Source organism: Lichenostomus cassidix, chromosome 2 (genome assembly GCF_008360975.1).
Source record: "Lichenostomus cassidix isolate B80296 chromosome 2, HeHo_3.0, whole genome shotgun sequence".
In the NCBI taxonomy this organism is placed as follows: domain Eukaryota; kingdom Metazoa; phylum Chordata; class Aves; order Passeriformes; family Meliphagidae; genus Lichenostomus; species Lichenostomus cassidix.
Genome location: NC_139482.1, coordinates 80,725,963 through 80,742,813, shown reverse-complemented (window position 1 = coordinate 80,742,813; position 16,851 = coordinate 80,725,963). Strand labels below are relative to the sequence as shown.

General features: G+C 35.9%; 1 protein-coding gene across 3 annotated transcripts in view; it reads right to left on the bottom strand.

Annotated features, from left to right (window-relative positions):
- The window catches only part of SEMA5A (semaphorin 5A), a 231,327-nt gene that overhangs the window by 144,110 nt on the left and 70,366 nt on the right, over positions 1-16,851 (bottom strand). The gene's annotated exons all lie outside the window — the stretch shown is intronic.

Genomic DNA, 16,851 nt, shown 5'->3' with positions numbered 1-16,851 from the left:
CCAGGACTGTAATGCCCAGTCTGCATTACCACCATTTCACTGCATGAGTTAATTCCAGTTATTTCCATATTTAACATTCAGCAGCTATGACTTACAAACTTTACTGTTCAGTGGAGCAGGTTGTGTGCTTGGTGTTAATGTGCCAATGCATGTACATATTTGAATGCCTGTATATGCTGTGTAGTCAAAGTGCATTTTAAATCAGCCTGCATTCTTTCACCTCAGCAGTGCACATCCATATGTTCTTTAGATAAAAATGCCACAAAGCACTTCACATTTTATCAAGAAGAATTGAAATTTCTGAAGTAACCACTGCTGCCTAATTATTGAAACCACAGCCTTTTCATTTTTATTTACAAGGAAATAATGAAAGACCATTTATCCAGATTTAATATAGGAAATTTTTTGTACTTGTATTTAATGGAGACTATAATAATAGCAAGCAGACTTTCTAATTAATAATAGGGTGAAAGCCTGTTTAAATCAAGGGGGGAAATGCCTTCAGAGTATTTGTGTTTCAACAAGCCCAAGAATGAGCATTTTTCATTTGAAGAAAAAAAGACAACACATGAAAACTAATGCTATTACTTCTTCCATCCTAAACATTCCTGTTTACAGCATTTGCTTTTGCAATGCTAAATGACTACAGCATATCGTGGAATATATTGAAAACTTCTGGAAGAATCCACTTGTGAATGACCCTAGCATTTATAATAAATTGTGTCAGCAGCATGAAAGAAATCTCATACTGAGTTAGACAAAAAAGCAGCAATGAATTAACTCTTTTGGCTCTGTAATGCAAAAAGCAATTCACATCCATAAAACAGGTCGTGTGGCACCAATTAAATTCCTAATCAATCCATTAGGACACACTGAATCTCTGTGTTTCATGGCACTAGATACAAGTACTGAACCTGTTATCTCTGAAAAGCACAAAAAATTTCAAATGCCTGGAGAAATGCAAGACTTAGTTACCAGGAGGAGGTCAGAGTAGAAAGAGAGTGAAATATAGGTTTTTAAAAGGAAGGCTTGAAGGAAAGATCTTGTCAAAACTGAACTGAGAAAAATATGTCAAGCATGAACAGCAGAAAAACAATTGCATTAAATACATGTTTATCAATTAATCAGTTTGCAGTGACAAAATACCCAGCTTTCAATTGGCTCTAAGTCCTTCTGAAGGAGAAGGATGTTAAATATTAAAACATTATGTAACATTTCTGAACATCATAGTTAACAGCACACACAAGAACCCAAATAGAAGAAACTGCTAAATATAAACTAAATATAAATATATATGCTTGCAAATTAACCAAATAGCAAACTCTCTGGGAAAACCCTATTCCTGACAACATCTACTAAAAAGGAGTAATATTGTATGGATAAGAAATAAGGGCAGACACATTAGTGACAAAGCTAAGTCCCATCTTTGAAATCATATACTTATAGTCCTATAGCCCTTGGTGCCACTGCTAAAGGAGATAAGAGAGGAAGCTGCAAATGAAAAAAAGTACAAAGGCATCTGAAGAGAGCTGAGTAGTTCAATCTGTTGTACTTTGGTCCCTAAGGCTCCCACATAGTTCAGTAATGCAGGCAAACATTTCTATACAAAGCTTGATTTCTTTCTACCTTCTAATCTTCAGGAAATTCAGGGGAGCTTCCCAAAACAATGGATATTCAGATATTCAACACAATCTACTGCTTATACACAGGAGGAAGACAGGTAGAAAACTCCTCAAGCTAAACATCACTTCAGTGTGCGGAAAAAAAAGAGAAAAATGTGTCCTTTTTTTGAAACTTCAGTACATAAAGACAAAACAAAGTGTCCCAACAGAATAATAACAATGTGGGTTTTTCCAGTCGAAGATTAAGACTTGGAAATTTTCGTACTGAAAGACCAGGTGGACATATATGGATTGTATTATTCTAGAAAGCAAGTGCAAAACCATGTTTAAAGATGTTACTGTTATCCACTGCTTCTCTTAAACTGACATATTCCCCCGCTTAATACTGATTGATGACACTTCCATGAAGTTCAGAGGAAGAGTGCAGATATGACATGCATACTATGTTGGATGTTTGATTCACTATGAAGGTCTATACAGCTAAGGTTTATCCTGTTAGGATATTTTCTTTTCTACTTTTCTTAACAAGAACCTTCATTTTTTACATGCAAAATACAACCTGCAGCATTCTGTGTACTGGTTTTAATTAATATTATAATTCTACTTAAGCTTGCACCAAAGTTCATTGAACCAAATTATAGACACTCAAGTTTGTTTGCTCCTGTGAAAGAGCAAACAGGGATTTGAAAGTCAGTGTCAGAGAAAATAAGGATAGGTCATACACAGCTGCTGCTACAAATCTCTACAAAGGACACAGCTACATAGGTTAAGGAGCAGGGTTTAAGGTGGCACATCAGTCTGTTTCTGAGAGCAAGCTGACAATATTTACCATGACATGGCTTTTATAAATCCTGTGATCGATATGGTCTTTCAAGCACCTCTAAATTTAATGCCTCGACTTAGTGTGCTCCTAATTTCCCAATTTTCTTCATGATTACATTCCTTTGTGTGTAAATAAACTATAATTATGTAATGTAGTGAGATTTTTAGCAGTGTGAGAGTCCATGTGAGCAATTCTAAAGAGTGCACTTGAAAGATAACAACTTGAATTTAACCCTGTGGACTCCAATGAGGATGTCACAGTTCACTTTTCTTTGGTTAAAAAAAATGCATGAACCACAAAGCTCCATACAGATTTGACATAAAATCAGACTGAACAAATCCAAGGCTTTGGTGCACACTTAACTCTAAGCTTGAAATTAAGTTTCAAACTAATGGCAGGCAGCTTTTTGTAACATTTCAATTGTAAATAAGTGTATCAGTGTTTTAAATATTGATGTTTGTAAAGAACTTCAAAACTTCAGATGAAATCTCTCCAGGCATTTTCAACGGGTAGTAGGAGGAGAGAAATTCCAGCCAGTGAAGAAAAAAATTCCGACTAAAGATAATGAAACTATTATCTTCAAAATGAATAAAAGTGTATATCCAACACCCATACATATGAACTTAAAAATTACATTATTGAAATTAATAATATTCTTTGGAACAACTAATATATTTTAGTAACTTCTCTGGATGAACAGTAACAGTCTCACTTAGAAGTTAAGCTATTGTATCTTCAGCATGTTAAACTAACTAACTGCAAATAAATTAACTCAAATGAAAACTGAAAGACAATCTCTAATTTAAACTGGTTTATCCCAATACCTTTGAAGAACACTAAAAGAGAAATATGGAAAGTGCAGAAACGGTAAATAATGTTCACAGAAGTAACTGTCAAGGGATTCTCTTACATGCCCAATATGCAGCAACAAAGGAAGTCCCCAGGCAAGACATCTGGAGGTCCCTTCCGACCTAAATTATTGTATAATTTTCCAGAAAGATTACAAAATACAACAGGGGAAAAAAATCAGAGCCTTAAGTACTTAGGTTTAATATTGCCACTTTCTCTAATTCTAACTTTAATTAGTAAAACTAGACAGGAAATTTGAAATTTGAACACAGTCAAGAAAGGACTGGTCAATTAGAATGATTTAAGTGAGAGATGTATTAGTTTTATTGACAGGTCAACAAAAAAAGTTTGGTTTTCATCTGCAGCTGAAGCTGCACACATAAGTGAGTACAATCAGACCTCCTGGGAGAACTATGCTCCCATAGCTACACAGATACTCAAAACATATACAGGTAGACAGCTATGCATTCATATATGTATTTATATATGAACTTTGAAATGTAGAAACAGAATGTACTATTACATTTCATAGAGAAAGAAGTTAATTAGTCAAGAACCAAGAAATGAACAGAACAGTACTCCAGACAGATGGTCCAGCACTTCTTAGGCAGATGGCTCTGCTAATTAGATACTGGCAAAAATAACATTAAAGAAGATGGTTTAATCACACAATGCCAAAAACTAACAACTACATGATATTTTCTTTTTTTCCTTTTTCATTATCTGCTTGTTTTCATCTCTTGCATCATGTATTTAAACAATACTCTGGGGAGTTGGGGTATAATGGCAATAACTATAATAATATATGTCAACAAACGTGAGTAATATTGCCTTACTGTTCACATCAAGTCCAGCAATGGAATGGCTTCAAAATGTTTTGACTTGTTTGGCGAGGGTGCCTTGCAGCCTGCCTAATTAGCTCTGTATGCTGGATTCCAAAAGCTGAATTTAAAGAGGCCATAAAGAAAGTGTCAGGATCATAAACCCAAAGAAAGAATGTAGCCACGGAGCAGAACACCAGCAAGACATTAGCAGCAAATTAGCAGCCGCAGAGTTAGTGGTGGTTTTGATGGTTACCAGAAATTTTAAGGCATGCTTTGGTATAATGACATCCTTGCTTCCAGCAAGTATGCAAAGCCACTTAAGGAAGATTTATACCTCTCTCTACTTCACAGGAACCATTCTCCTTGTTTTCCACGGAGTCATGACCCCTCATCCTTGCAGCCATTATTGCTGGAGCTGCCCATCTTGCCATTAGGCTCTTGACAAACAACTTTGGAGACTATCATTCTCCAAGTGAAAAATTAAAGTAAAATATTAAAAAGGGGCTTCTTTTTAGTATAGCTTTCCCTTTTGGCTCACCAAAAAAAAAGAAAAAAAAAAGAAAAAGAAAGGAAATCTGCTTTTTGAAGATTTGAGGCATACTGGTTAGGCTTCCACATGAAGTGATAGGCCAGCAGCTCATACAAGAAGTCCAGCACCATATGGACAACTTTACTAATTGGCTACAGTCACTGCACTATTTTGCCTCCAAGTTTTTTTTGCCACATGTAACAGCCAATTTTCCTGGGAATAACATCATGTGTGTTTTCATTCGTTCAAAATCAGCTTTTACTGTTCATCCACAGTTAAAAGATTACAGTTTCTTATAAAATAAGCACTGCAAAATATATGGAAATAAACATAAAATCATGCTTGAGTTTTTCAGGCTTTGGAATTCAGTTAGAACTGAGATCCCCTGGTAGATATATAATTCTGTACTTAAACCAAGCAATAGCTGAAGCTTTATGTGGCTTCAAGGAGCTGATGTCAACTTAATTTTATTCCAAATGTACTAACCTGAAGTATATAAATAAGTGAGAAGTACATACCCTGCCAATTCATGAAGCAAAGTTTTAATTATCTGATTTTATTGACTATTCAAATAAACAGTTGTTGAAAATTGTCAGAGCTAATATGATAAAAGAAAAAAAATAACCATATTAGAGAATAATTCAGAGTTACCAAGACTTTCACAATTCCTCAGCATTGGGTCACTCCACTGACTTGAATGACACGGGACTCTGCCCAAGACTGAACTTTCACCAGTGCCAGCTACCCATCCACCTGTGCATTCCCCTCTTTGTCTTCTGCAAAGATTTCTAAATGTCAAAAAATATCCACTTGTTTTACACTTAACAGACACAGTTCTACAGAGGAAAATGAAGTTCCAAACCTAGAAGTTAGCAACTCAAAATTTTAATATGTTTGGAACTAGGATTTTCAATCCTGCTCCCAGAGAGTTATGAAAAGACCCAAAACTGTTGCACGGTGACTTTCAAAGTTTTTATTGTTTCAATCTGGCATTTTGAGGCTTTTACAGCTTTTATGGACATTTAAAAATTGAATGCAGGATTGTGCTGAAGGGGTAAAACAACAAAATGTTCTTGCGCTACCAAACTTGGCAGCCATTCAGCAGGTAGGAATGAGATTTCACAACACATCTTTAGTGCACATTCTGAAATTATACTACATATAGTAAATTTAATGTTTTGAATAAATTACATATGAATCCTTTAAGATTTAACATCTGTGTTGCCACATTGAGTTTTGAAGTGTTTCCTGGTGTTTTTGCAAATAGGATTGATTTTAGTAGGCTCCAAGAACTTTTGAAAGCAACATTTTGCTTTATGTTACTTTTTTACAATTAGAGTTTTGAACTTTTAGGTGCTAATATGTCATGACTCTCTCAATTCCAATGAAGTGAAAGGAATTTCAATATAATATCATACTTCTCAAGCTGCTAGGGTAAACAACAAAGTAGGTTGTGAAAAGAGTTCTCTGGTACTGCAGCACCACAAAATGTTCGGACATTGAGCACAGGCAAGCAGGAGGGATTTTTTTTTTTTCCTGTACACCTGCTTCTTGTTAATAAGTTTCATGCACATTGAAAGGAAGAGATGGCATTGGAATGTGGGCAATCCTGCCCGATGCCAACTGGCTGATCAAGACAGCCACGCTGATGAGGGGTGCCCAGCAATCATCCCTCCTCAACCTCCAGCCACAGCCAGCCAAGGAAGCCACGGCACTTCAGAAGACTTTGTGCAAATAAAAATCCTTCCTGAAATAATTTCTGAGAGACACAGCCAATATACTATATCTTTCCCCTGGGATGTCAAACACATCTGCATTAAAGCTTCCAGGTATGAGCTAAAAAATCCTCAGATGAACCTAAAAGGTACACTGGAGGATGAAATTTATAACACCTTCTAAGTCCCACTGAATAACTGAGACTAGAAAAAAAAGTATTTCTGTATTTTTGCACATAATTTTGTATAATGTTGCATAAGGAAGAGAAGAACAACTTTATCACAATTTTCATTTGTCTTTTTTACTTGTTTATTTGAATAGTTATGTCATTAGGCTTTAGGGATGGCAGGCTTGATTCTGTTAATAGTAATATCCATCTACAGGTCTAGAGAAAATAGTATGCTTTACAATAACTGTTATTTACAATAATTAAAATATTTTTTAAAGTTAACCTAAAAATGGTATCTCACAAGACAGCAATGAGGCAAAAACTGTTGAATTAACTTTAAAATATGGGGGGGTTTATATTAAATATGCAAAAAAATCAAGGTAAGAATATTTCAGATATGTGAAAGCACAGAGGAAGTAGAATGCTAATGACAGACGAAATGTAAGAACCACCAATTCATGCAACTTGTCCAGGGAAAAGCTAGTGAAAAATTACATTTCAACAGCAAGGAGATGCATATTCTACATTCTTCTAGTTAAATTAATTGCCCAGAAAGGTGATTGTGAAAAACAAGATTGAGTTTTTCTCTTTCCATTCAAGGATAACACAGAAATATGTAAGACATCTAGAAAGTGGATGGGGCAAAATCAAACACAGTGAGAAAAAAAAAACCAACAAAAATTTCCAAAGAGTTGGCAACACAGTTGATGACAGCACAACTGACAGTTCACAAACAGAAAGATGGAATAAGGAAATTTCAATTTTGGTTATGTTTACTTTCAAATAATTGGGTTTAATTTGACAAATGCTAAAATAACATAAGAAAAAAAATAGAAGAATATGGAGAAGAATAGTAAGTAGAGAGACACATGAGTGTCATCAACATATAGATAATATCAAGAGCTGTGGAGTCACACAAAAAAACCCCAGTAGCCTGAGAAAAATTCTCATTAGAGAAAAAGTGCAAAAGATGCTTATTAAAATCAGAAATCTCGAACTTACAGCTAATAGGAAAATCACTGGAGTGTAGCTGCACAGCTAAATTATACAGAAATCAAGGGTGAGAAAGACAAACGAGAGCCTCAGGACTAAGGAGAGTATCTGCTCAGAATATGAAAATGTCTTTAAGGGAACATCATACTCCAACTGCAGTGGAAGGAGCAGAGGGAACCAGGGGCCCCAACGCTAAATCACAACTTCCTCACGAAGAGGTGAGATAACAGTGAGGCTATGGAAAAGCCTGAATGTATGTTCCTTTCTCTTGTTTTGACAAAAGTGAATGGTCTGGAGAAATGTCAGTGACACGTGGAACTTTGCACCTCTAGGTTATATGTTGAACATCACTCAAGTTATTAATTAGTGGAGTTCAGTGACATCTAGCAACCTCGCAGTAGAAACTGCGGGTGATTTCTATCCAGTTTCTAAAAGGCAAACATCCAGATCCAAATTGGCCACTCTTGCAGAGACAATGGAAGAGTTGCTTAAAGGGGAAACATGCCCATGTTACATATAAAGGTGTTTACCTCATTCCACATTGACAAGTAATCTTAGGAACACGGTCAATGAAAAAATCATAATATCTTAATAATTCTTCTGCAACTTTCCCCTTTCTATTTCTTTCCCTGCTCACCTCATAGACTTGTAGGAAACTCTACACAACCTTTAGATTTACACCCCTCCAAGCACAGAGAAAAGTGTCTCCTACATTTCAGTGACACAGAAATTTTAATAAATATCTCACACAGGGAGACCAACTGAAAAATTTATTTCTGAAACAGCTGTATAATGTTCTTCTACTCCTGTAGTCTCTTTTCCATATTTCTTGACTTAGAAACTCTTTGATTGCTACACTGGAAGAACAATATTGTACTTTGGTAATTTTCTTCCAATGTCGCTGAAAGCTCAGAGGAAGTAACTATAAAACCATGATAAATAAAACTCATTCAACAGAATGCCCAGTGCAACTGGTAATAAGGCACTTCTGTGCAGCCTTGGGGCTCTTATTTCCTTTTGCAGATATCATCAGCTTTCCCCTTTCAAATTACACCTTATTAACAATTTGTCCCCTGATGGGTATGTTATAGCTCTTAGCTCTTTAGCAGTGGTTTATATTGGAAGCTAGTTTATAATTATAAACAGAAAGTTAGAAAACCTATTACTAGGAATTATTTCTTAAAAATTCTCCTGTGCTTTTTCTGCTGAAAGTCTTTTGAAGTCAGTGTTCCAAATCCCAGAGCTTTTACTAGAGCAAAGCACTCCAAAATCAAAGTGAGTTTTGTCTAAGAAGGACAGAAGAAAGGCGAGAAATTGTAAACATTCTCAACATCCACTACAGAAAAGGGGCAGCTTCTACACAGTACTTAATAATAGGAAACTCCTTGAGCATACGTCCAAAACACTGAAGAACTTGAGGATTAGACCAAAATCCACTAATTTTAGCCTTCACTGTGAAGAGTGAAATGGGTTTGAAACTCAGATCAGGCTCTCTGAGAGCACCTCTACAAAACTGCAAAATCAAAAAGTTCCAAATAATCAAAATTAATTTTCTATTTTAATTGCCAGGCATATAAAAATGAAGATATCACAATATACTTGAGTGAAAAAATAACGAACAATCTTTATTTATGCTAAAAAAACCTCAAGCAAAACAAACCAACCAACCAACCAGAAAACAACCAAAATAAAAATGAAAATAAAAATAATTTAAAAAATTAAAAAACCAACCAAACAAACAAACAATCCCCCCCCCAAAAAAAAGAAAAAACAACAACTAAAACCTAACCAAACCAAACCAAAAAAATAACAGTCCAAAACCAAAACAACAAAAACCTTGCTTGCCCTGTATGGCAAAGGAAAGCCTGACTAGACACGTCCTTTTGGCCTGGATGTTAACTGTGACTGAGAACCTACATAACCTTTTCCTCAAGTGCAACAGAAATTTCACATCAGCAACATAAGACTAAGATTAAGACTGGATAAAAACAACACATTCTTTCCTAACCAAGTTCCTAGAAATAGGACAATTTTCGGCTACATTCATCCAGAATATCAGTATTCTGTGTTAAATGTCGTGCTTTGAATTTGGTATTTTCAATATTAATTTTAATCTGTCAGTTTCTGGACAAAGCTGAGGGAAGGCAGGACAGAAACTGGAATGTGTGTACATTTCAAAACCATGCTAGACTGTAGGCAGCTTGGCTGGCTGCCAGCTGCCCGCCCAGCTTCTTTCTCATGAATTCCTTTTATTGACAATTAAGAATAGAGCCCGATGGTCAGAAACAGACATATCTAAAACACTTTCCCACCATAACCACGACCAGTTCTTCACAGGAACAAATTCATTCCTTCACTCTGGACTCTACATCCTCCTCTACCAGCAGCACAGGGCTATAGGGAATGGGGAATAACCCAGTACCTGTCACTCTGTCCTCCTCACACTTTTCCCTACTCCATAAAATATTCGTAGCTAGAGACTCTTTTTCTTTTAAGCCAAAATGATTCCAAAAGTTGCAGTTCTGTTAGAAACCAGCTACCATTAATCTCACAAAATCTATACTATAGAGAGATGTGGCAAATAAATTTCAATGTGAGTTGCACGCAATGATCAGCTACTCCACTGAGAAACAGAAGAAACAAAACACCCTAAAAATTTGAATGTCATATCATTCCATATTGAAATTATTACATGGTTGTATATATTACAGAAATACATTATATACATTTACCCATAAAAATTATACAATTTTTAATCAAACTATTAAATGTATGTTTGCCCATTTTTGCTTCAATTCTGCACTTTTTTGGTAATAGTTTGCGTGCTGCTGTCTTTGAATCACCTAAAATCCAATATGAGTCTTCATTCATGATGCTCTCCACTTGTCAGAAATCAGTTTTGGTGGGGGGGGGAAATGTTCTTACAGACACTTTAGCTCTTAAAAGTATTCATTCTGATGCATACTTTGTACCTTCTTTTGGGTTTAATCACTCCTCCAAAAATATATGCCTATTCCTATTCTTACAAAACAGATTGAATTAGAGTGAAAATGAAGAATATCCATTAACACACATCGTATTTTTATGACTAATCAATACATCTTTAGTAAAATTACCTGCTTCTTACTTTTCTTGGTATTTCTCAACTCACTGAAACCTCCACCATTTAGACTGAAATTTTCCTCTGCTAGAGAGGAAAACATGAGCAAAGCAAGTTTTTTTGTAGAAATGAAAGTATAGAAAAATAAAATTTCTCAATTTTTTTATTTGCAACATTTTTCTGTCCCTTTATTCCACACACACACACTCACAAAGTGATTAGGGTGAAAAGAGGATAATATAGTAGGCATCTTTTTCAGAAGTTGCACCCTGTGAACGACTGAAGAATCTTCTGATCTTACCAAGTTATTAGGGTAGCACAACAGAATTAAAATTTTGAATGTATGTGAGCTGGATCTTGTATTATTTTTCTCATTTTTCTGGGACAATTAAATGACATCTCAATAACTTTGTAGTGATGGCTGATGTCCTCAGGCAAGAAAACTCAATTGTTCAAAATAAATTCTTTGCACACTGAAAAAAAAGAATGCCCTTGGCAAGAACATCATGCATTCCCTAAAAGATAAAATGCTAGAACTAGAAACAACCATAACAGTAAAACCTGTAATAGCAACATTGAAGCACATGAGTAAACAATACAAGAAAAAAGGTGTACCACAAAATGAGATGGGTTTATGCCTCATTTTAGAGCACCAACTGCCCCCTTACAGTTGGAACTAAGCACAGCTGTATTAGCAGAATATGAAAGCACCCTAAGTGAAAGTACTGCAAAATGATAGGTACCAGTAAGGAAAAATAGGAAGAGAGAGAGGAAGACATAAGGCTTTCTATTGCTAGTTTTCATCTTCTCTTACTCCACTGTTCCAAATTCACTGGCAACAAAGTGCAGCATTGGATTAATGGAAGTTAGAAATTAATCTTTTACTCATCAACTGAATTCCTTCTTTCTACACATAGCCATGAACTCCTCTATTGTGGAACTAACTCACTAAATTCACTAACTAAATTAGCACATTTTAACTAGCCAGTCCATAACCCCACAAAGGCCTCCTAATGTTCACAGAAGCAACTTCTACTATACAGCAATCATAGCATCAAAACCCACAAACTTGTCTCAATAAATGGAACAATGCATTGGCAATAAATGTTTTTAATCTGAATCTAAATTAAATACAAAATCATGTTTGATGTTGTGCTAGCTGAAAGCTATTTTCTAATACACGTTATTTTTCTAGTATAGATGTAGCTTGTCATGTCTTACTGTCAAAAGAATGCTAATTTTCCAAACGTGATAAGCCAAGCAGGAATCTCAATCATTTGGCTCTTGCTCTTGTTTTAATGAAGAGAGATTGGTATCTTAACAATCCTGGGGGGTTAATGCAGATGTGATGCAAGGCAGAGAACAGATAACAATTCTTACTTGGAAACAGTCTGAACATACTTAAAATGCATGCTTGCAAATCCCTCCCACTGTTGCCACCACAATAACATCTTTTATCAAAGTTCTGTCTATTTTAGGAGGTCGGTTCTCCACAAATGATCAGCTGTTCTGATTCAATTCCAAACTGCAACATGCACTTGTATAAATCAAAACAACTCAGAACAAACCAAAAATGTTAACAGTTTGGCTACTTTCTGCACACAAGAGGCAAATGTATTTTGCTGCACAGGGACTACAGAGGGAATTTCTTTCATATCTTAGCAAAAGGAGTCAATGCAATTTTTATTTTGTCTTCTCACATTGTAGATTTCATGCATGGTCCTCAGCCTAAACACCACAAGTGGAAGAAGACTGGATGAAGAGAGGGCACTAGCTAATATTAGCAGCAGTCACACAGAGTAAATATGTTATGTTTGGGCAGATTATCTTTACCACACATAGGTATGTGCCCTAGTGAGCAGACAGAACAAGCATCCTTTGGTCTTTTCTGAGAAAATTACATGCTGAAGTTGGGTTCACTCTAAACAACCACAAGGGGACAGGGAAAGCACTGAACTGTTGCAGAATTAGATAAAGATATATAGGAATCTGTTGAGGTGACCTCCAGGAACATTCAAGAACAGTCCTAAGCGCAAGAAAGATCATCCAGCAATAGTGTAGCAGGTGAGTGAGCAGAAGGAGAGGAAAATGATCCAATGCTGGGTTCTCTCTACCTAAGCTAATGCATGGGAGCAAAGAAGCCAACAAAATGAAGTTAGGTACAGTAGTGAGTTGATCATCCTGTGTTTCACAAAAGATGAGACACATTTAGAGGGATCCATAGCCTATGCTATACATCATCTTCAAAGTTAACAATGGAAAGAAAATAAGGATAGAAACCAAAAGATAAAATGGAAAACCTGTCCCCAGTGGCCTGCGAGGAAGAAAGTGGGATATGTAGATAAGCACATTCTCCAGAGCAAAAGGTAGTTTGCTCAAACACATATTGTAAGGAGGGCTATGAAGTCAGAAGTACAATAGGAATAGCAGACTTCAGCCACCCTCATGAAGTCTGTATAGGCATTAAACTGTAGCTTAGCAGCAAGTGTAAATTTTTAGACACAAATCCAGGTTTTTATGAAGCAAATTAAAACAAGGCTGAGGAGTGAAGAATCAGCTCTTAACTTTGTTCTGAGTGCCATGCAGGAACAGCACTGTAGCAGCAACCAAAATGTACTTGGATACTACAGCATGTTCTGCTTCATGAAAGGGAACCTCAGGATGAAGCAGCATGGTAAGAAGGAGCTGGGTCAGGCAGCTCAGTTAAAACTTGGAGGCAGCATTTGAGGATACCTTGCTGGAGACACAAGACAAATGAACACTGCCTTGCAAAAAGGAAAAAAAAAAACAAAAAACCTGAGGCGAAGGGCAACTTGGAGCAGATTAACAACAGGACAGAAGTAGTTAACAAAAGGAAGTAAGCATTTTTCAAAAAACTAAAGCAGTGTCAGAATGAAGAAAAAAATCTCGAAGCATAATTTATAAAAGTCATAAATATTAAGAATAAATCCTTCTTCAAACACATTAAAAGCAAGAATCTTGACAGTTCAAAGAAGCAATAAAAGATCAAAGAAATGATTAAGATAAAGCCACACCAAAAAAAACCTGTATTCCTCCCCCTGCCCAAGTTCATCATGGCAGACCTCAATGAAGGTCTCATCCCAGAATGGGCAGGACTACTCATGGAAAATTCTCATCTCAAACCATAGTGCTGTTACAAGAGGTTATAGAATACAGAGAAAATAAAAAGCAACACTTTTTCAGCATGGGTATTTATTCAAGAATAATAAAAGTAATTAAGAGATCAAAGTGTTGTACTATTAAACAGTATATGACCTGCTTACAACTACTTTGGTACCTGAAGTCTGGAAAACAGCAAATTTAATAAATAATTCTAAAATGGGCTCCAGGAAGATCCAAGAAACCATCAGCATTGATGTCTGTATCAAGAAAATTATCAAAAATTGTATAGTAAGTAATAAAGAGAGTGAACAAAGATGCAAGCCCTGGTGTGTGAATTCACTGACTGCTGGGTGTAAACTGTTCAGAGCAACATCTCTGAGCTTACTGCCAAAGCCTGTGGAAGCAAAGCATTCCTAAATGCAGGGGAAAATCAGAGTTACGAGGCATCTAAACTGAATACAACTAAACTTACTATAAAAGTCCATGGGACCAGATTAGCATCTCAGTGTACTAAGGAGTGCACTGAAGACACTGCAAAGCCATTCTCTATCAGATTTGCAAGGAAAAATCACCCCTTACCAGCCTGATTGCCTTCCTTGATGAGAACAGTGCCCACCATTTTACCTCACCTTTAGCAATATCTCTGCCACTGTTTCCTGTACTATCCTCAGAGCCCAACTACTGAGATACCGACTGGATTAACAGATGATAAGAACAGTGAAAAACTGTCTGAATCATGAGGCTTGAAGGGCTGCATTCAGTAGCACAGAATCCAACAGAGCACCAGTTATCAGTCAATTGAAGGCTGATATTTGGGGCAATACCATTTAACGCCTTTATTAATAACCCAGACAATGGGACACAGTGCACTCTCAGCAGCTTTGTAAATTACAGAAAAATCAGAGAACATGGGAGATCAAAATGCTGGAGAGCTCAAAATACTCTGTTTTTACAGAGGCACCTCAACAGACCAGGAAAATATGCTGAGAAGAGCCACATTAAGCACAATAAAGGCCAAGTCCTGCATCTAGAATGGAATAAAATCCTAAAAAATCACAGGTTAGAAAAGTAGATATGGGTATGGGCATAGTATGATCAAAGCATATCCAGAAGATACATTCTATTTGGATTTGCAATATGTATTGGACAAGTTCTCTTACCAAAGATCATTTAAGAACCTCTTCAAGAAAATCAGGGCACAAGGGAAGGTTCTTCAATGAATAAAGAGGTTAAAAAGTAGGTGGGTAGGTTTTCACCCAGGGAAATTTTCAGAGGGGAAGAGGTGAGTAGTTGAGATCCACAGCAATCTATAGCAGAACTCATAAATGCTGAACATATCCTTAGGTGATGCAGGAAAGAGAATGAACAGTGACATGACAATACTTGCTAAAGACACCAAGTTACTGAGATTAGCAAAGAACTGACTGCATAGAGTTCTAGGAAACCCTTATAAATCTGAATGGCTGGTTATCTATATTGAATTTAATTTGCAGTTTTTATAAATGAAGTCTTGCATGCCAGGAAAATATACCTTAAATAGAGAAATTATTTTCATGTATTCATCGATGAGCTCTGAACTGAAAATTAGTATTCAAAACTAAGATCTTGAGTTACAATAATAAAGAAATAATTAAGAACAAATTATAAAAAGTACAAAACACTAGAGAACATCCTTGTACCATGGAAGAAATCCATTTATCCCCTTGTTTTGAATAGTTCGTGTGTTTCAGTCCCAGCCCACAATTTCAAATTTGAAATTAAAACTAGGAAAGATGCATAGAAAGGGGACAAAAGACCTCCAGCTTTTTGTGTTTTCTTTACTGAGTAGAATTAAATAGACTGATTCCTTAGCCTAGGAAAAAAGGCATCTGAGGAGAGAGATAACAGACAGTTATACAATCATGACAAAGGTGCACAGAGAATATTATTCATTGATTTTAAACAGTGAATTAAAAATGTATTCACTGTTCTTTGAATTGTAAAGAATATTTAAGGATATAAACCCCAGAAGTTCTTCATTCCCATGATGAGCTACAGAAATCTCTTCCATAAGACAACAAAGATACAAAAGTGAGTTAAATATCACAGGGTGAAATTGATATGAAAATATCCCTCAAGAAAGTGAGGTCTTGATTAAATCTGCTCTGCTGGCAGTTCATTATTCTATTTTGTGCTACAAAGACTAATCAAACAGAGAAAATTGCTTAATTATTATTAAAATTTCTGCCACTGAATGTTGTGATTTTGTTCCTGTGGTTACCCCACTTTGCAAATCCCCTGTGACAGCTTAAGAGTTGACTGGATAAAAACCCAGCCAAGACCCCACCTTCACCTCAGGAAACTCCTGGGTTCTAATAGCTGAGAAAATTTTGGAAGCAACTATCATTACAAGTTAGGCTTTTCACAGGCACCTGCTGCAGGCTGAAGACAAGATAATACAGCAGGTATGCTCTGAACCAGAATAGGAATAGATACAACCTTCTAATTATAACTCCAAAGAGAGAGAAATTACCCACTATTTATCTTAATTTATTAAAAATTAGCAATAAAATTTCATAAAAATTAGATATTTTGATGCTTTAAAAAAATCAGCAAAAATGGAAGAAAATCAAGCATCATTTATACCTAATATCATAAAGTTATTTTTCATAGCAAGGGAAATTATACGAAATACAAAAAAGGACTAAGTTTGGGGGGTTTTTTTCAAATTAAAATAATAAAATCAAGAATCAGAATCCTGTCTTAAGCCTAAACTACACCCAAAATGCATTTTGTTTTTATTATAGCATCCAGGTTCAAGCAGCACACACTGCATTTTCTTCCCTCATTTGCTATTTATTTTACAGTGAAAGCATTTTTCCAGTGACTTACAATCTGTTCTTTTCTAGGCAGGTTGCGAGTCAGCACTCATAATCATGTCACCTGAATCTGAGAATGTGTTTCTACCTATACCACCCCCCTCTCTGAATATTTCTTGCTACAGAAATTTCCCTTGTGCAAAATTTTGCATGTTCTGCACATATCCTTTTGCAAATTGCTTTCCCTGATTTGAAGCAGAGGGAAGAACATCTAGAGATTGTTCTGTGTCCTGTCTGATAAATGA